The sequence below is a fragment of the Homalodisca vitripennis genome, chromosome 5 (genome assembly GCF_021130785.1).
Source record: "Homalodisca vitripennis isolate AUS2020 chromosome 5, UT_GWSS_2.1, whole genome shotgun sequence".
NCBI classification, from domain to species: Eukaryota; Metazoa; Arthropoda; class Insecta; order Hemiptera; family Cicadellidae; genus Homalodisca; species Homalodisca vitripennis.
This window is the reverse complement of record NC_060211.1, coordinates 110,652,922-110,674,200: the sequence shown is the minus strand read 5'-3', so window position 1 is coordinate 110,674,200 and position 21,279 is coordinate 110,652,922.

Below are 21,279 nucleotides of genomic sequence, written 5' to 3'. Positions count from 1 at the left end.
TATTTCCTCGTACGTTTTTTTAACGGAAAATTTATAATATTACAGGATACCTGGCAAGGATTAGACTAAAATGGCAAGCCACTGGCGATCATTACGATACGCTAATGAACTAAGTGAACCTACAGCGAAATATAACAATGTAATAACAGTGTGTTATAAAAAACACTATGAAGAGCGATTATCTATAACTTATATTCTTAACATATTGTTTATATCTCATGTCTTGAGTCCCACAATTCTCCAGAGTATGCCAGTCAGAACAAAACGAAGTCTACTTATCTCTTGTACAAAGACAACTCTCTGCTGATTGGATTTGATTTAAGCCTTCTGTGCCATGAATTCTCTCGGTTGTAAACATAGATATCTAGTTATTGTATTTTTATACTCATATAAAATATGTGCAAGAAAGTTTGCAAATATTGTGCAGAAATAAGCTGGCGCTAAACGTTGAAGGTTAAATAAAAAAATCGAATTCGAATACATTAAATTACAGTAAGTGTTTGTCTTCAGATTTGATTTTACTTTATAAGAGGTTAGGAATTTAAAACTTTATGGTTTTACTTTTTTTAAGTTTTAACCCTTAACACATAAAATCTATGAAAGTTTTAGAATATGAAAATCTTTTACATCTTTGCTAACCCATTTCTCATATAACAGACTAATTTAAATCACCCTAAATGTTTAATTCTATTTAAAAATTAATTGCAATGTCATAAAATGGTCTGGTAATTGTTTCACAAACTGTCAATATTTCAGGAAGAACAAAGTATCTTGTACCTGTGAGGACACCACATGTACCATATATTTTTTATAAATTCTGCAAAACGCTTGTTATGTAAAAAAATTTTGACATTTTATCTGCAAAAAAATTTTGACAACTTATTTACACGCAATACTTTATTTTCATTCACACTGTCAACTTTTTTGTTAACTACAAACAAATAGGTAACTAATTCCAGCAAGGAGATATGAGTGGTGCAATAGTCGGAGGGAAGAAACAGTTTTGAAGTTATGTGTTTGTGCAAAATGACAATGTGCAGTTTGCATTATACACTTATGACAACTACAGTCATCGCACACTTTTTTTTCCTGTAAGGAACCAGTATTCTATGAAATATAAACTAAAATTAATCATATATAACATTAAATGTATTTTTCGTGTCTTTCAATTGCAGACATGAATGGCTGATACACAATCTAAGGTAAAGATACACTATGATACTTATAAACCATTTTAAAAAACGTGGTGAAATCTGGAATCCATTGATTAAATTTTAAACGTTCGAATTCTCGCCTTAAATCATGAATTTCACATTTTATTTGCAACTCAATTGTAATCAAAACCATTTGTAACCAATAAATCGTATTATGCTAACAGTACAACTATCTCCTGTTTACTCTCCACAATTTTAATAGTTAATACGTGGTATTTATATAACCTTGAATGCTGAGGAATAAAATTTAAATTACTGTTCATTTACGACGGATAATTTGTATTATCGAATCTATTCCTTAATTCATCACGTTGTATATTAAAACGCGATTGTGTATCTTCGAATAGATTTACATCTAATATATGAATATGTCAAAACTGTAATACAAAACAAATAAATTACGTATGTTAAAATTAATGCACATATACATTTTGTCTTATTTTTAATGACATATTTTTTTCTTACGTAAAACCTTTATCATAAATAAATATAAAATTTTTTGAAAGCTTGGATCATATATTGAGGTAACCAGCTTTTTATAAATAGTACACTGTATACCTACATCGATCAAGGCTACACAAAAGTACAGGTTTGTTTGATTTTGCGCTGATTGTCTGTTTATGGAAGTATTGATTGATACAGTGAAGGGAACAATGGCCAGATCTAAGCACTACACTACGTCATATTGTTGTGAGATAGTGACCTAAAAAACTCTTGCACACGGATATAGAACTAATAATAGCAACTCGCAAGGGATAGTGTAAATAACATTATTTGTGCATTGAATAAGATGCAGTTTTGGATGAAATTACCTTTTTAACTCGACTTAACTTTTGGGTCATGCACTGAAGTGGAAACATAAAAAAACCACTGGTATGGGCCTATGTTGTGATGAGATGGTCAACCAACTGTTGAGGCTCTAAAAATTTTACGATGTTATCACACCATAAACCGTAATAAACGTCAGATACACACTCTGTGGTCCTTTATAGACCACCGATTACGTTTTCAAGCTCTGGCACGTGTAATAGACTACGAACACATTTTGTGTTGAACCTTTCAATATATTTATACGTTTATTATCTTAATATATACTTAATTTATTTTTGTATTAATAATACTGCCCATCGTGCAATATTTTAAAGCGATTTACAATGCAATTATAATGTTTTACAAACAAAAGTCGTTTAGGTTAATAAAATTTAAATGTCACAAATTATGTTATAAAATAATTGTTTTTATTTATTTATTTTTTCGGTTGCCAAAGGCCAAGTCATATGAGACTTCGAACATAATATATGAATTAGAGTAACGCAGATTCAAATCCTGTTCGTTACCTAGCCTTTCAATAGCACCATCGACCTTGTGTCTACATCTATCGACTCTCTCCCAATTCCGTTTGATGTGGCACAGGCTAATAAAGAAGGGCAGAATTTAAAAGGAGGCCTCTCCTTGAATAAAAAGTATGTGATAAATGGTTTATACTCCTAAATTATAATAAATTGAGATTAATTTTTTCCAAATATTTTAATATTTAATTTAACTTATTAATGATCGGGAGAAAGGTTGATAAGAAGATGTTTATTGTTCTTACTTATATATACAACTATCAAACCTAATATCCCCATTTTCATGTAAACATGTCATGTAACACTAACTGTATCCTTAGAATTATTATTTTGTGTGTGTTTTATATCTGCCAGTAGAATCAGTACTTAACACATAAACCTTTACATTCATATGATAGAAACCTAATTATTGTCAGGGTTACAAAAGATCACTAATTTATAAATGTTAAGATTGTGTGGTTGATAAATGACTTGAGCATTAGTTTTATTTTACTGCTCAGGATGATGGCTATGGAGGAATAGGGCTCTCTGAATGTTACGTGCTGGGGAAATACCATCCTGCCCACTGTGATCGATAGAGGTTGTAACATAAAATGTCTTCCTTCGTGTAAAGTGTAATGACTTCGATAGTTTCCACTAATATCGCCTTACGTGAGCTATTTTATGAAATCGTATCGAGAGAGACACTAAGTCCCCACTCTTATCTATTATCTAGTACCATAACCAATAAACAAAATCTTCCAGTTTAAAGTGCGTCGAAAGGTTGCGTACGTAATTAACTTGACGCGGTCTGAACTGGAAGACTTTTAAGTCAAAACAGCTATCACTTTTGAGGACAGTGTGTGCTATAACTTCTGATGTATAAAATTTTTATCACATCGACTTAATTATTTTATTTTTATTTTGGTGGCTACTTTTAAGTTTATATAATGTGTAATCCAGTAGCTGTCTACGACAGTTATTATGAAACTTGTTAGTACAAATTATTGCTAAACTTATGGAACTGATTGGGACAGTACGAGCTATATCTCTCCGCCCATAATCTGTTCCTGGTGTAGGTTTGTAAGATGTCAATACGTGGTGCAACATCTTCAAGAACCCCCACAACCCTCCTCCTAAGCACACTTAGTGGTAATTTAACAGGAATATAAATCAATTATAATGTTCATGCGCTATATCCTAATGGGTAATCATGTAGTTTAAATTTAGTTCAATATTCAGTCACTCGCCTGTTATAAATGTTTAAGCACATTAATTTACCTCATAATTTATATGCAAGTGAATTATTCGCTGGGAATGCTATTAGTTCATTAAAAAGCATCACTATATTAAAACTAATTAGTACATTTTTAATTAACCTTTTTTCTTATTTCAGTATATACTTTCAAATTCTAAATTTGAGACTATAAAATACTATAATAACTCAAATAGGGATGGTAAAATTACAGTTTTGAAAATTCAGTTTCATGAGTTCCGAATTGAAAACATTGGCATATTGATTGACGTGTCCCACCAGAGGGAATAAAATGAGTATAAAATCATGTACAATCATGCATGTATTATCCAATCCTATTCATATTTGGTAGTTTAAAAATTAGGTTTTGGATAGGGAATCTATAATAGTCCCGATAAAATTCAAAACTGGATAAACGAAAACTAACATTTGTTTTGTTAACAAATCCCAGTAACTGTTAGTCAAGCCACTAGCTATATTTCTTTGAATATTCCATACTTTAAGAACGAATTATTTATATAAAAGTATGTTCCACAAAATGTATACATGGAAAATATATTTCATCATACTGAAGTACCCACTTTCCAATTCAAATGTCTCTTTCAAACTTACTGTTGAAATTTTAAAACTGTAATTATATAAGTAACAGATATTATTAAAAGGGCTTACTTTTATATAAATGTGATTATAAACGTATTTATTTGTACTTAGAAACTTCTTTCATTAGCCTCTTATCTGAAGAAGGGCACATTTATATTAGATTAGAAAGTGATTTATTTATGACAAGTTGATTACCAGTGCTTAACTACGAGAGCAAAACCACATAACTTTCTTTTCCACTTAATTCGTTATGCGGTAACTGTTACTGTGTGTTGGATACTGTAACACATGAGACAGTAAAATTAATAATATTTAAAACTTTGACAACTTAAGACTTGCCTATAAACAAAAGTTGTTTGTACGACCCCCAACATTTCAGAATCACAAGACTGTCAAAAGTGCTCGAGAGAGAGCAGTCCACGTTACACGCGAGCAGGAAAAAACACGGCACATCCACGTTAGTCACTTTTAACGATTACACTTAAGTTTTATTCGCAGTAATAAAAAAATAACGAAAGTTTTGTTGAGAAACTCAATATTTTAAATTTAAATTGAAAAAGTAAAAGGAATGAAGGGAATATGGAATATGAAGACGGTATAATCTATTCCAAAGTCAGAGAATCAGGTAACTTCTATGATGTTTAGGTAAAGTTTAAACATGCTATTTTCAGCCGTTGCATAGTTAAAAAGGAATGAGATTAACATAGCAGTATTATTAGAAATGTACCTTTCAACACAAGATTCTGAGGTGATCTTCCTGTGTGGTTCAAATTTTTGTAGTAACAAGATAGATTGATACTACTACTAGATATACTGATAATTCACAAACTCATTTTGGAGGTGATCTGATTAAATATCTTAATGTACGTTGAAAATGTTTTATAGTTAGAATCGGTTCTTCTTTAAAACCAAGGCGTTTCTTTAGAAATCAAATTGTTTACATCTGGGTAAATCTTTACCGGTAATGTCTTTAGGTCTTGCATAACCTCGCAAATGAGTTCCGAAATATTTATAGTGTCACCTTTTTATTACTGTAACTTCCTATTTTATGTATGTAATTATGATAACTAATTAACTGTTAAAACACTATCAGTGTGGAATTTTTAATTTACGCGGATACTTTAAACTGTAATATTGGACCTCAGATAGAATTTCTGAATACAGGTTTAAGTTCATCAACCAAATTTCTCGGGGTATACAGTCAGCGATTTTCTTAACCCATCAGCTAAGAAATAAGACCCTCCTCCCATATAACTGATTTTCAGCTACGTACCTGGTGAGCCTGGTGAGCCCTATCCAAAGCTTCACATTGTCCCTTATGACGTATAATACACTAGTTTCAGAAAATCAGAGATGATTTTGATAGAAGACTGGAATTTCTTGAGATCATAACGTAGAAGCTTGAATCGAGGGCAGTATCTTATTTTAATATTATCTTTACTGACGAAGCATCATTAAAACTTAATGGGCAAGTTAACCGACATAACTGTAGGTATTGGGCACAAGAGAATCCTCACTGGTACCAAGAAGGCTATACCAATCACCCACAGAAATTAAACATATGGGCCGGTATGTTTAGCATTTTATCATAGGACCATTTGTTATTGATGAAAAATTTAATGGTATAACCTATAAAATGCTAAATAAATAGATAATTCCAGCTCTCAACATTTTAGTAGAAACAACTAATCATTGGATTGGCCGATTTTTGTTGTGAGGCTATTTGAAATCAGTGGTATACACCTCAAAGCCAGAATTTATTGAACAATTAAGAGAGCGAAAGATACTGTTGCAACAAAGACTGTAATACTGCATTTAGCTCCACGGAGAGCAATTTTAACACTTAATTTGAGGATGGAATTGATCATCTAATAATTAATTATAATATTATAAACAAAATACAATATGCAGTATTCATAACTTATTTGATGAAAAATTCAAGTTTTTATTAGTTTAATTTTCATTTAAATATATTTTTAAATGTAAAAGGTACAACATAATGAATGAGTTGAAAAAGTATCTTCATCAAAAAGGTTCCTCTGTAATTAAAACAATTATTGTTCTTGACGTGTAGGCTTTCACTTCATATTCTGAAAGATTGCAGTAAGATATGCGATTGATGAAAATTACTTCTCAACATTATACGTTTGGGGCTGTCATTTCAGATTTCAATTCCTTAAGCATATTTTATATTTAATAACCAAGACCTTTAAGGTGATATAATACAAGATTATAAGTGCTATTAGAAGTTGCTCCCCACTCTTCTGTCTACTGAGGGTCAAAAATTGGATAAGCAATTCATCATTATTAGTTTAGCCCTTTGTAGCTACAAATCTTAGATAGAAAGATTGCCGTAAACATATTTTATACATCTAAAATAACAAAACAGTTAAGAGGGGGTGCAACTAACTTTTCAATCGTCCCTATGTACGATCTTGAAAACGAAATGAACCACATATTTTAAATTTTCCATAAACTTCATTTCTAAATTAATATAATACCATTTTTATGTTTTATTTGGTATAGGAGAAATAAAAACGATATTTTTATATTTAACTGATAAGAACAACGCCTTGTAGATAATTTATTTTTATTCACATAATTATTTTACTCATTACTTTTAACGTGACTTAAACTAGACTTGGCTTATTCATTCAGTGAACCAACAATAGTACTTAATACATTATAAATATCAAAACACTGGCATGAATTTACGTATAAAATAACTAAAATACGCCATAATGTATGCAAACTCATGTTCTAGTTCTGAGCTGCGTTGAATTTGAGTAGAAAGGTTAAAAGTCTAACAACAAATAATTGATGCAATTTGTACAACACAGTAATGCAATTACTGTGTGAAGTACATTGGTTGTGGGAGTGAGAGAGAGGATACAACCAGATTATTTAATTAATCTGAGCCACTGTTGACCGATAGGCTACAAAGATTCAACTGATTGCATTCAAGCACGGTCCATAGCTAACTTTAATGAAAACTTAATATTTATACTTGGAGCCTTTAATGTAATAGACCACGCTAGATGAAGCCGATTACTGTTGAGATATTAAAAATGATTCTTAAAAAAAACAAATTAGTTACAAAACTTGCCTAGTATTTTTGGATATAATTAATACAAGATTGTATAGTATGTTTAGGACGACTAGATTAATTTGAAGCTATAAGGAAGTGACTATAAGGTTAATATTTAGTATGATATTTTAGTCTTAGAAAAAATAGGCTAAGCCAATAAATCTTGTATTTATTGATGTAAGTAATATGCACAAAAGTATGTTTTACAGATGATATTTATTGCAAAATGTACATAACGCCTTTGTAAAAACGTATTGGTTAATGTTTTAGAACTAAATTTTGTATTGAAAGATTTTATTCATTATACATTTAAATTGTTTCTTCCCCACTCCTATCTCAAGAGATTATTGTCACATTACCTACGAGAACTAGAGAATTGATCCGTTTATTTTTATTTCAGCCCATATATTTATCATTAACTCGTCGACCATGTAAAATACTATGGACTCCAAAATATTTCTCCAATGAGCAAGTTTTTTGGCGATTGAAATAATTATATCTTATAGAGTGGGAGTCTGCGTATGACGGGGGTTTTAGGGAATGTTTACAGTTGTGTAAATTATTCATTTTTTTAAATCAATAAAGTATTTTTTTAAATATTTGCTTAAGTCCTTTGGAATACATTTCACTTTATGTTATGACATAATTTCCATATAAATTTAGCAAAAACTTGAAACCTTTCACACATTGAGACTAAGTAGTGAACTTACCAAAGCCATGTATAGGTACAATCTCTTCGCAAAGTTTAGTTTAGAATGCGTTTGAAATTGCATTGATTGTCAGGTTCGTATTTGGAGATCGTTGGAATGGTCCCACAATGTTATAGGGTAGTTTAAAAATGTGTACTGCCACCATATTTAATTGTTACTTTATTCATAACATGCTTTTACATCACCTGAGAATTTTGTTTTGCTTAGCTATGACTAATAGCTAAGATAATTATATCTTATTGGAGATGTATTATTAAATAGATTTCCAACATTGTAATGACCAACAAACTAAAACGGTAAGTATATCAAAATGTGTGTACGTTTTCGCAAGGAGAGATCTTATAAGGGGATTAACGCCTTGCTGCGATTAGAAATTTATTGGCTTACAATACTGTGTATTTGGAGGCTGTTTTGGGTTGGCTGCACTACTTCTACCTTCTAATGAATAAAAGATCAGAAAATAATGAAGAAGAAGTAAACAGAGCAATACTGTTGAACTGGAAAGCTTTCTGATGCCTGTAAGCGAGAGTGGGTGCCTTCGAGCAAAGTTCTGAGTTATATTTAAAATTTAATATCCTCAAGTCTACAACAAGATAGTTTAAAATCGATCTCAACGCTTGTTTTTAATAGTGTGTACCTATAGTGTGTACTAGAGAATGAGCTAGTAAAAACGATCTAAAAATAAGTTATTGTTTTATAATTTAACAGTTATAAAAAGTAAATGGATTTTTTTAAATTTAAAGGATATTGCCTAATTGACAAAAAGGACATTTTGCATTTTTTCATTTCTGTTCACGGTCAATGTGTTCCTATACAAATTATTTGCACATGGGTTCGTTCCTTTGATGATAATGAATATTCATTAACATTAATGATGATTAATGTTAATGAATATCTCAGTGTCTGTTCGTTACACAAAACGTAGTATTACAGTCTGAAAAATGTTTTGTTTTGTTTAATATTAAGCTTCTATAAGAGATAAAAAAATGTACAGGTAGTTTTTATATAACATATATTGTTAGATATTTACCAACAACCCTTTTCTTGTATTTGGTAGAGGACGACATTGTATTCTAATCTTAACTTTCTGATAAAGGGATAAGAATAAGCCAAAATATTGATATTTAATCACCATATTCTTTTGAAAGATTTTATATCATTGAAAGAAGCGTTCGAAATATATATATATATTTATAATGAAGTGTAAGCAACTACTACCAATATAGTTTTTAACAACGATGATTTTTGACCTGTTCACAAAAAAAAATTATTTGTTCAGATTAATTATGCTTAATATACAAAACACTAATGGTTTATTATACAAGAATATAGTGAAAAGTGTATTTTTGGGATTGAGTTACAGTATTGCAACTTAATGATTTTCACCTCTGATAACCATTCTAATATAGCATTGTCGTTATGACATCACCACCGGCTCTTTGTATTCTCTGCGAGTGTATATACCATTTTTTCATAGTTACGATGCAATCAGAAATAAATAGTTTCACACCAATAGAACACATTTTATTATGAGTGCCTGGAAGTAGCTTACCAATGAAAAACGTATTAGTGTCATAGTTTTGTATATATTTATTACGTGTAATACGTGGGTAAGCTTATATAATATATATATATATATATATATATATATATATATATATTATTAAGTATAAAAATGTGTAATATATTGAATTAAATATTTGAGGTTTCCCACCGTATTATCAGTTTAAAATCTTTGGAAACGTAAAAATATATATTTTGCCTTTAATCATACGAACAAAAATAAATGTATCCAGCCCGTTACTCACAATATCACTAACGACTTTCTTTAATTTTGGAAGAGCATAGTCTGTAGTATAAGATATACTTTTTCCTTCATCACTATAATGGAGATCCTTTTTACTCCACATAGAAAATCGAAGTTTAATACAACGTCAACTTCACCCTTTACAATTTGTGTTATAGTTCAAATCAAATCAAAATCAAATCTATTTTATTGCTGAGACAATAATACATCGTATGGCAAACGTCAATTAATAATAATATCCTAAAATTTCAGTAATTCATACTATAATACATATACAGACATACAATGTTTAAGGGGAGCACTTCGTAAAAAATCTCAAAAATTACAAATTTTTTTTTTTTTTTAAGTTTGGAATTTCCCGATAACAATGGTGGTATTAAATTTTTTTTATGATGACTAGAAGTGTCCGAAATATTTTTTTTTAAATAGGCCTGCAGGCAGTTTCGGGCCTGTAGCAGTCACACTTTGAATGGTGCTGTTATAGTACTACTTCGTTGCAGTCATGTTCATGATTTGGTTGGCAGTGACAGTTTGTTATGTCAACAACTTACACTAACCAACAAAACATCTGTTTTATAACCATTGCTTATAACCTAGGTAGCATACATGTTTTGGTTACTGACATTTCTGTTTTAGAGAGTGAAAATTACGTAAATGATTATGGTTTTTTGTGAGTTTAGTGGAGAGTTTCTGAGTATTTTTTGTTATAAGTGTAGTGAATTTTATAATGCCACGTTCAAAGCCTGCTTTCAAGAAACGCGTTTTCAAAGGAAATCAACATAACCCTCCAACTAGTCCTAGGCCTAGTTTCTCAGGATCAAGTAACAATCGAGGTACCAATACTCCAAATGTGGATAGGCCAAGACCTCAAAGTGCATCTTCTAAGAAGGTCAGTCCTTTTTTGAAACAGTACCAATTGAATGAAAATGATGAGTCTGAAAACTGTATAGTTAATATAGGATTGTTGAATGAGGCTCTTAGTAACGTTTCAGTGTGTAAAAAATTGCCATGGCCAACTTGTTTACAAAGTAAAACACATTGTAGGCCTAGCATCAAAAATTATAGTCAGCTGTTCTGATTGTGAAAACACTATTACTGTGACAAACTCTGAATTAGTCAGGCCTAACACTAATCAGAATGAAGCAAAGTCTGATAGGCCTAACACATTTTATGACCTAAATCTTCGTTTGGTTTATGCTATGCGTAACATAGGCAAAGGTAGAGTGGCTGCGGAGAAAATTTGCGCTTTTATGAATCTTACACCTCCGCCTTTGAGATATCATGAACATGAGCATTACTTGGGTTCAATTGCTGAGTTAGTGTGTAAGAAGTCAATGCAAAGTGCTGTGCAAGAAGCTGTATCGGATAATGATGGTTGCAGAGACCTCGCTATAGCTGCTGATGGCTCATGGCAGAAGCGGGGTCACCTTTCACTAAATGGAGTGGTATCAGTGACATCTTTATCAACCGGTAAGGTCCTAGACATCGAGATTTTATCTAAATATTGCAGATGCACTAATAGACTAAACAACAACACGCATGGTGATGGCTGTATCGCAAACTTTGAAGGTTCTAGTGGAGCCATGGAAGTTGCTGGAGCAGTCGCAATTTTTCAGCGCTCGCAGGCATTGTTATGAGGCTCGTTTACCTTGAATACCTTGGTGATGGAGACAGCAAGGCGTACTCCAGTGTATGCGAAGCCAAGCCCCTATGGTGATACTGCCATAACAAAGATAGAATGCATAGGCCATGTCCAGAAACGGATGGGATCGAGATTAAAAAATCTAAAAGCTAAGACTAAAACACTCCCTGACGGCTCACGACTTGGCGGCAAGAACAAGCTAACAGATTCTGCCATTATTCAGCTCCAAAAATACTACGGATTGGCAATTAGACGCAAACACAAACTCTGTTGAAGACATGAAAAAAGCCATTTGGGCAGAGTTTTTTTCCATGTGATGTCTTCTAATGAAAGGCCTCAACATGGACTATGTCCAGTATGATGAAGAAAAACCTGGTGTAAGTACCGCAAAGCCGTAAAATTCCAATGAAAAACTATGATCATGGCAGCCATTTTTCACTTGCTGAAAACCTAATGACATTTATTAAACCTATTTTTCAAGATCTAGCCAATCCAACTCTACTGGGCAAATGTACTAAGGGAAAAACTCAAAATCCCAATGAGTCCCTCAACAATGTCATTTGGACCTACATACCTAAAAGAACATTTGTGGAGATTAAAACTTTGAAATTTGGCATATATGAAGCTGTTACAGCTTTTAATGATGGCTACATTGGCAAATGCAAAAGTATTTCAAGAAATAGGAGTGTCACCAGGGCAGCATTTTTATTACAGCAATGAAAAAGCTTGACCGGCGGCGAATTTGGAAGGCAGAGAAAGCTCAAGAAGATATAGAGAAAAAATTAGACAGAAGAAAAACTTACTAAAAAGAAGTCTGGAGGATGAATATGAGGAGCAGGAAGGAGATCAGCCAGCCTATGCACCTGGAATGTACTGAAAAAGGTAAATAAAGCAGTATTTTTTTCCGTTTTTTGTGTTTTTCCGAAAGTTGCGGTTTTCAATACAAAAGTACATTTTTCTCAAAAACTACAAATGGTAGGAATATGAAATTTTTTTTGTATGTTTTGTAGCACTGTTTTACATATGTGGAACCACTAAAAACATCACATTTCACTGAGTTCAATATTTATATACATACATATACACATATTTATATAGGTTTTTGACAAGCGTTAAAACAAAAATATATAACTTTTAGGGTATATGCCAAAAAAATTTTTTTTTTTTGGTTCCACGTGTTCCTCCCCTAGAAGCCCTCTTTAAAATGAAAAAAGAATTATGAAGATACCTCAAGTAGTTCTTGAGATAAGTTGTACCTATGTTAACATTACGAAGATAGGGCGAAGTGCTCCCCTTAAAGTCACACCTCTTTCATTCATCGCCAATGCAACCCACTTCGAACAGCGGTGTCATTCTTCAAATTGGGAGGCCTCCCAATAGAAAGCCAAAAACTCACCTGCATTATAAAACGCTTGAGACACAAGAAGCGTTTTAGGCGAGTCTTAAACTCCTTTGGCGTTGAAGCATCTTTGATTGGTTTGGGCAGTCTGTTGAGGAATTGAACACCCGCTTGTAAAGGCAGGCGTTTATAAACCACCGTTCTGTGTCTACCAGTTCGGTAGTTTGCTCTGCCACGTGTCTCATACATGTGTATGTCTTGGCCTCTGGTTAAGGTACATTTATTCACACAAAACATAGTTGTTGTTTCCAATATGTAGAGACATGGCAGAGTCAACAGCTGCAATATCTTGAAAACTTGCCTGCACGACTCCCTGAATTTGATTTTTGCGATAATTCGAATTATTTTTTTTGGAGTCTGAAAACTCTTTGGAACTGAGTGTTAGCGCAAGCTCCCCATAGGACCAGTCCATAAGCCAGGTGGGTTTATATCAAGCCATAATACGTAATCAGTACCTGACTCGGGCAGTATTTTGCTAAAGACCTCAGAACAAAGATGCATGAGCGGATTTTTGCGCAAACATGATCAATGTGCACATTCCATGTCAGTCCTCGATCAAGGTACATTCCAAGGAATTTTGAAGAGTAGACTTCGTCCAGTGTGGAGTCAGCCATCAAGACGGCAGGTCCGCACTTGTTGCCCGCAGTGCGCAAAGAAAAATTTAAAACGTTGGTTTTTGAAGAGTTTATTGTGAGGTTGAGGCTGTTGAAGTATTGGACACAGTTGTTGATATCAACAAAAGCCTGTTGTTCCAAAACTTCGCTTGATCTTGCATTGAAAAAAAGAGTCGTATCATCTGCAAACTGCACTGTTCTTTTATGCAGAAGCGATGATTCTATGTCGTTGACATAAAGCAGGAAAAGCACAGGACTGAGGATAGACCCCTGGGGGACTCCATATCTAAGATCTATTGGTTTGGATGATTTATTTGATATCTGGACAACTTGGGATCTGTGGCTTAGAAATGAGCTAAGCCATTTAAAAGGCACGCCTCGAATGCCGTGGGACTCAAGTTTGTTGAGCAGTATATTGTGGTCAACGCAGTCGAATGCTTTGGACAGATCCAGGAACACACTCATTGTGTGGTTCCGACATTCAATCCCCTCTACAATCATATCGACAAGACCAACGACTGCGTCGGTTGTCGATTTGCCCTTTCTGAACCCAAACTGTTCATTTGAGAGCTGATTGTATTTGTCCAAAAAGTGAAGCATTCTTATAAGAAAAAGCTTTTCAAAAATGTTGCTGAATACTGGCAAAATTGAGACAGGGCGGTAGTTATTTATAGAGGCTGGGTCGTCATTCTTTAAAATTGGAACAACTTTTGCAATTTTAAGGAGAGAGGGGAACACTCCTGTTTGGAATGAATAATTTACTAATTCAGTTAAGAGTCTCACTAAATGCTTGCAGCATTTTTTAATGAGCCATGGGGACGTCAGATTGAGGTCGTTTTACTTTTTGGCTGGGAGCTGCTGGATAATTAGGTGAAGCTCATCCTCAACAACAGGCGCCAACACCATTGATGCTGCTGGGCTTTGCCTTCGCGAGGGGCGTACTTTAGGGTCAGATGGCCGAGGACCTTACCCGTCAGCAACGGATGCGAAGAACTCGTTAGACCGACTGGCAATCTCAGTCTCATCCTCCACAAGCCTATCCCCAACTTTAATTTTGATTTGTTTGTGTGCATTTGTTTTATTGTTTATGATGCCCCAAGTTGTTTTAGAAACGTTTTTTGAAGAGACAATTGATTTGGAGACATCGAGTGCTTTCGCAGCTTGGATCACTTTCTTATATACTTTTTTATAATTCCTGAAAAATATTTTGAACTGTTCATTAGAAGTGTTCTTATGAATTTCGGACATAAATTTCAGCTTCTCTCTAGAAACTAAAATTCCTGGTGTGATCCAATTGTTTTTTGAATTTTTGTCACAGACATTAATTGTTTTTGTAGGGCAGCAGGTGTTAACGTGGAAATTAAGAGTGTCGGTAAACAATTTAAACTGTTGCTCAACGGGTTGAGATGAATTTAGAAAATTCCATCTTTCTTTAGAAAGGGAAGCGTTAAGGTGAGCGATGTTTTCTGGCCTTATGTCTCTTATTGTTTGTTTAATTTTGGGCTCCCTTGTAAGTTGTATCCCACTAATGACGGCCTCTTGGCCGTAGTGGTCAGATATAGCTGTAAGATATAGTTTTTATATAATATAATACAAAAAGCAAGAAAAAGAATTTTTTTTCTGAGATAACATGATAAGTAAATTAAAAAAATACTTCAAACAAAGAAGTTTATTTAAAGATTTAAAGATGTTGAATTTTTCCCAAAATAATTGTAACTTAAAACTGTATTATATTATAATGAGAATTAGGGTACTGATTTTGAATTTTTTTATTTTGAATGTTTTTCTCCAAAAAATTACAATTTTAAGTAAAGAAATAAATATTACGTCCTTTTATATTTGAGTCACGCTACATAACGTATTGTGTATTAGCAATTTAATTCGTTGTTTTATTATACTCTATTTACCACAAAAATATGTAGGACCCTTTGAGACATATGTAAAACTAATGTTGATATCAAACTATTAGCAAATGATACACCCTATTGTTACATGTTAATTATTTTAACATCGTTTTATACCATATGAATGTATATCAACTAATCTTTTTATTTCATTACGGAGATAATAGCATTATTTAATTCGTCTTCTACAACAGGAAGAGCTGTGCTTGTTTTCCATCTGAGGTCCTTTCCAAAGCTTGAAGACAATCAAAGAGTAGGCCAAGCTCATACTAACCAAAACGATGAGGAGCAGTATCATATCAAGGAAGATGTTGACCCGATTGATGGTCAGTGTCGGAATATTTACTTAGCGTTTCTGACGCCTGGCTGTTAACATACGAATAATATTGTACACAAAGCTCATGATAATAAAGGGGGTGAGAAGCATGATCATGCCAAGGAAGATCTTCACTACCTGGATCTTTCTGGTCATGATCCTGCTCCTCATCCTGTGGTTATCATTAGCTTTGTATACAGTATGGGTATTAACAAATGTATTATCTAACCGCTTGGAAATGTAGAGCCACATGGCCGTTCATATATATTTTTTTTATACGGAACAATAATATTAAAACCACACAAAAGTATATTTATACCGTTCCATCAAATAAAACAAAGTAACCCAATCTGGATACAATTTACTGGCTAAGGCAGCGTCGATAACTTGAGCACGAGATAATTTGTACAGTGTTTTGTCCCTCCCAGACAAGAGAACGCCTACACCTAGGTGCTGGGTGGATTGAATTTTAATCTCAACCGCTTTAATATGCATAGCTTTAATACACACTGTTTTGTCGAGTACCCCTTTATTCCTTGATAACAAGATTCAAGAATTAGATTAAATTAATAATAATTTATTGTATTAATAATCTTTTAAGTGGCATTCAAATTACTCATTTCAGTTGTTTATTACACTACAGTTACTAAAGGAGTCTGTTACAACACGTTAACTCAGTTGAGAACGTGACTAGCTCGTGAGTAGTAAACGAGACCTCGTTGACAAACAACAGAGCTTCAAATCTTCGTCAGCACAAACTTATAGCACCTCTTCGCTAGACTACCTAGTATCACGTGCCCACTGCCGACACCTACAAGTGTAAGCCATAACACTGCCATGTTGTGGATATTTAAGGTAAGTTGTTATTTACAATTCCAAATATTGTATTTCATAAAATTTATTTAAATCAGTAAACGACATTTTGTAAAATTAGCATTTACAAAGCCTGAAGAAGTATCATGCTATATATACTATAGTAGGCATTGTGTATGTAAATCATTTTATGCTACTTGATTATACCATCATTCCACTATCTGTTTTTAATTTTAAATTTCAAAAATGTTATATATTTTAAGTTCGGAGAGCCTTATGTTTTGGATATAACGCCCAAATATTTCTAGTATCTGTGTACTACTAACATGAACATGTATTATGAGATATAGGCTATTTTATTTCAAAACCCTACCATAATGAGTGTCTTTATAAATATTTAGAATACAATTATACAAGAAATCTACAGCATGCTTAGTAGATATATACACCGACTAATCAAATAGTTAGACAATCAAAAGCAGTTGAAAGTTTTATTAAAGACTATATAAAAATGTGTCTGAAGTGACATTTTACATCTATTTTATCGCCGTGCCGCTGCGACTAACACCGGCTGACAAAAGGTAAAAATGAATAGGAATATACGAGAATGATTGTATATATGAAATCAATTTTTGAGTTTAGAGTTACTTTAAGAGAAGCCTTCTAAAGTTGTAAATTATAGTTGAAAATGCAATTTACAACAAATGTTAGGAGGTAATAAAAATATGATTATAGCCAGAGTTGGCATTACATCGCAAACGAGCAGGATGATTCTTATTTTATGATATAAAAATACTTTGTCTTTAATCTGTCTTCACTTTGAAACGCTTACTAAACTCATATTAATGGCTTCTTATAATTATCTTTGGTAAATGGTAGTAAATTTATCTTTACCTCTTTATATTTACTAGGATATTATTTAACGCACAAAAATGTTATTATCTACAGGCAGAGTTAAAAAATACTTGCTGACTCTATATTTAGTAATGAATCCTATGGTACTAAAGACTTAAAATAAATAGAGACAGACGTGGTAAAATAGGTCAGCAGGGGGATAGAATAAAAAGTGTTTATATATTACGATGCCACTGAACGACGTAATCCTCGCTTCAGGTAAGGCGCGCAGGGTGATACGTCTGTCTTGGATTCTGCGTCGGTGCTCACATGTGACCGACTGCACGTCCATGGGTTGATGGGTGTTTGGCTAGGCCTCGATCACTTCAAAAAAATTCACTAGAAACGGGGTGGGGGTAGAATGGAACGCTTCTGTAAAATTAAACTGGTTCTAACACCAAAATAAGGACATTCACCCACGCCCTAGGCCATATCATGAGCAACTCCAACAACACGCTGCCCAAAAAGTGTAATGCAAACGCTATGCCGACCGATCAGATCGTCACGCGATGTCAGTTGGCTAATGAGGAACGATTATCAGATTAAAGGTCTCGGTCCAGACTTCAATGCAGCCCAGCTTACTGATAGCATATTTTGACCTTTAATTACAACGACTTTAATTTATAATTAACTTTAGTTAAACATGATTGTAAATATTATACAAACTATATTTTACAATTCAAAATATCCGCAGCCAGGAAGCATATTAAATGAGTCAATTAGGACTACGGAATAAAATTTGCGGTATTGGTTTCAGGATCTACACCATCAAAAATCTATTACTTTAGCATGGTTATTAGACGACCCATACAACATTTATAAAAAGACTTTTGAGTTTAAGCACATATAAGGCAAAATAATATTTTTGCACATATAATTTATTTTAAAGAATTATTTTGGGATAATGGAGTTTTAATAAAAAATATATAAAACAGGTTTATCTTGAAGTATTCTAACTAAGGTCCTACAGTAGTTTTTGACCGTGTTAGTCTATTCAGGCGAACACATGTAATTTTTCGTTTCAAGGCAATGATGCAATTGCTTCTGAATCTTCGGAAATACCTTAGAAGATTTCTGACCTATTTTTTTATATATTTCCTCTATCGGGTATACAAAGCTAACGTTATTAGGTTAACTGGTAGTAATCTAGGTCTAAAGAAAATTACGAGAGCAAAAATTACTAAATTTTTTATTAAAGTAGAAGTTTTTTTACTTTTTTATTTTACCATGATACCAAGACTCTAATATGGTGCGTGAACTAAAAATCATTCAAACCAATAATGCTTTTTTTCACGTCCCTAAACCATAAATACGAGTCATTGGCAGTTTTTTTTACCTTTTAAAAAACCTTCCAAAACTAAACACAGAATAATATGAACTTGTTTACATGCCAACTTCCTATATACATGTCTTATATGGCTTCATCATTTTATTTATTTGAACGGTTTCCTATTACACAGAAAATATACAAAAGAAAACAATAAAATATCAATCTCGTAACAACAACAAACTTAACAAAAAGAGGTAAAAAGACTGCTTTGAGTACATCTCTAACTCTAAGAGAACAATTTGGCGACTAAAACGAGGGAAAGAGAAAAAAGAACTCTGAGACACTCCCTTTAAGCTCCCTTCGAATGGCCGAACATGCCAACACTACTCCCAACTCGTTGGCGTCGTCGAAAATACGAAAGAATACATCGGTGTTGGCCATAAATAGTCGGCTAGAATCATTTTCCGAAAAAACTCCTGCATCAAGTTTGTCTAGGCACTGTAAATCCAATGGAGTCTAGAATATCCGGGCAATCGATAAGTGTGTTTAGCAATTAAAGAGGAACATCTGCTCAAGAATTAATCTCCTTTTGACCAAAAACTCTCAAGCCCAAAGAAGTATTTTTAGGTTCATTAACTGGTATTTCATAGTAGCCGAAACTATGCGTGTCCCAACCAGTCGCACCAACCTCAACTGAAGTCTATCCATAGGATCTATGTGTATCCTCATGTAGTAGCACCAGGACACAGATGCGTACTCCATTAATGGGCGCACAAGTGTCTTTTAGAGCGTAATCAGAGTATAAGGTAAAGTAAGGTCTCAAATCGATCTTAAGATGAACCTAAACTGTTGCATAATTTTTTAGAGACATAATATATGTGTTACGCAAGATGACGGACATCACAACCACCAAGGTGCTTGATATTATAAAGCCTGCATACAACGGAATAATATAAGAACTATCGCGCGTGATTAAATTTGAGCCCCGTGAGGAGAATGTGCTGTACTACATTTTGCGGCATTGAGTCCCATAGAGTTTTTTTTAGCACTCCACAACTCGATGGCAACAAGAACATTTTGCAACTGGAGAAAATCATCTTCATTAGCGATTCTACTGAAGATCGTTAGTGAATAGGAGGTATTGAGAGGATATTGCTGTGCCAACATCGTTCATAAAGGGCGCAAACAGAAACGGTGCTAAATGCAAGTCCTGCGGAACACCCAATAAAACAAGAATGTGTTGTGACATGGCACTATTAAATAGGACTGTTAATGTGTTATCTTGTTGGATCATAACTCACAATCCAGGACAAGAATAATCAATGCACTCAGTATCCTCGCAGCTTAGCAAACAACAAGGCACGGCATACCCTGTCGAACGCCTTTGAATTATAAACAAGGAATATGCAGTCAACTTTGCATTCTCATACCGAAAGAAGAAAGTATGTAGTCCCGAATAACAACTAGATTTATCACTGTTTATTTTCCATAAGGAGTACCTAAAGAACATGGATTCCGTAATAACCTTTTTTCAACGTAAAAAGGCTATTCGATTAGAAAATTACATCGAATATTTTGGCCATGGTGCGTTTTATAGCAAATTACATCATGAGAGCTTTTATTAATATTCCATCGAACTTAATATACCTACTTTTAGGCCTTTAATAGCTCAAGTGTTACTGAATATTGAAATATACCCTATTCAAATATTATGAAACAACAGAGACAAATTTAAGTATTTCTTTAGTGCCCAATAAAACTAGTTCACTTTCCGATTTAAGACAACATATTAAACTTAAGTCCAATTATTCTGAAATGGATAATGTGGTTGGAATAATTGTTTTTAAACCTTCACTTACTTATAGGAGTGTTTATTATTCCATTTATAAAGGATACGGCTATGACGTACCTGTTATTAAATACGAAATCATGTACAAAGGTGTGGGTAATTACTTGTGAATAATATATGACTTGAGAGGCTAATGGAAGAGTTACGAAAATTGCTGATTGTTAGGGGTATTAAATGATTTATGACTCATTAATAAACCAGCCTCCTGGACGATGATTTATTTTCTGTGTTTAAGTCTCCTTAGTAACATTTTTGTACTTGTGTTTTCAATTTCCGAATGAAGTATTAAAAAAAATTTAAAGAAAATAATCCAGAACTTTTAAAAATATTACAATTTTACTAATTAATTCTCCTGAAAACCTATAGTTAAACTTGTTAAATGAATTTTGATCAGATTAATTTAATGTAGTTAATTTTAAAATTGCTCAAAAGTGATAACTTGATAAAAGTAGATTTTGAATGATAAGAACCAATCAGAATATGGAGATTAATATTTTTAATACTTCACATTAGCACATAATAAGGAAAATTTTATAATCTAATCATTTTGTAATTTGGTCAATTCAATTGTTTTGA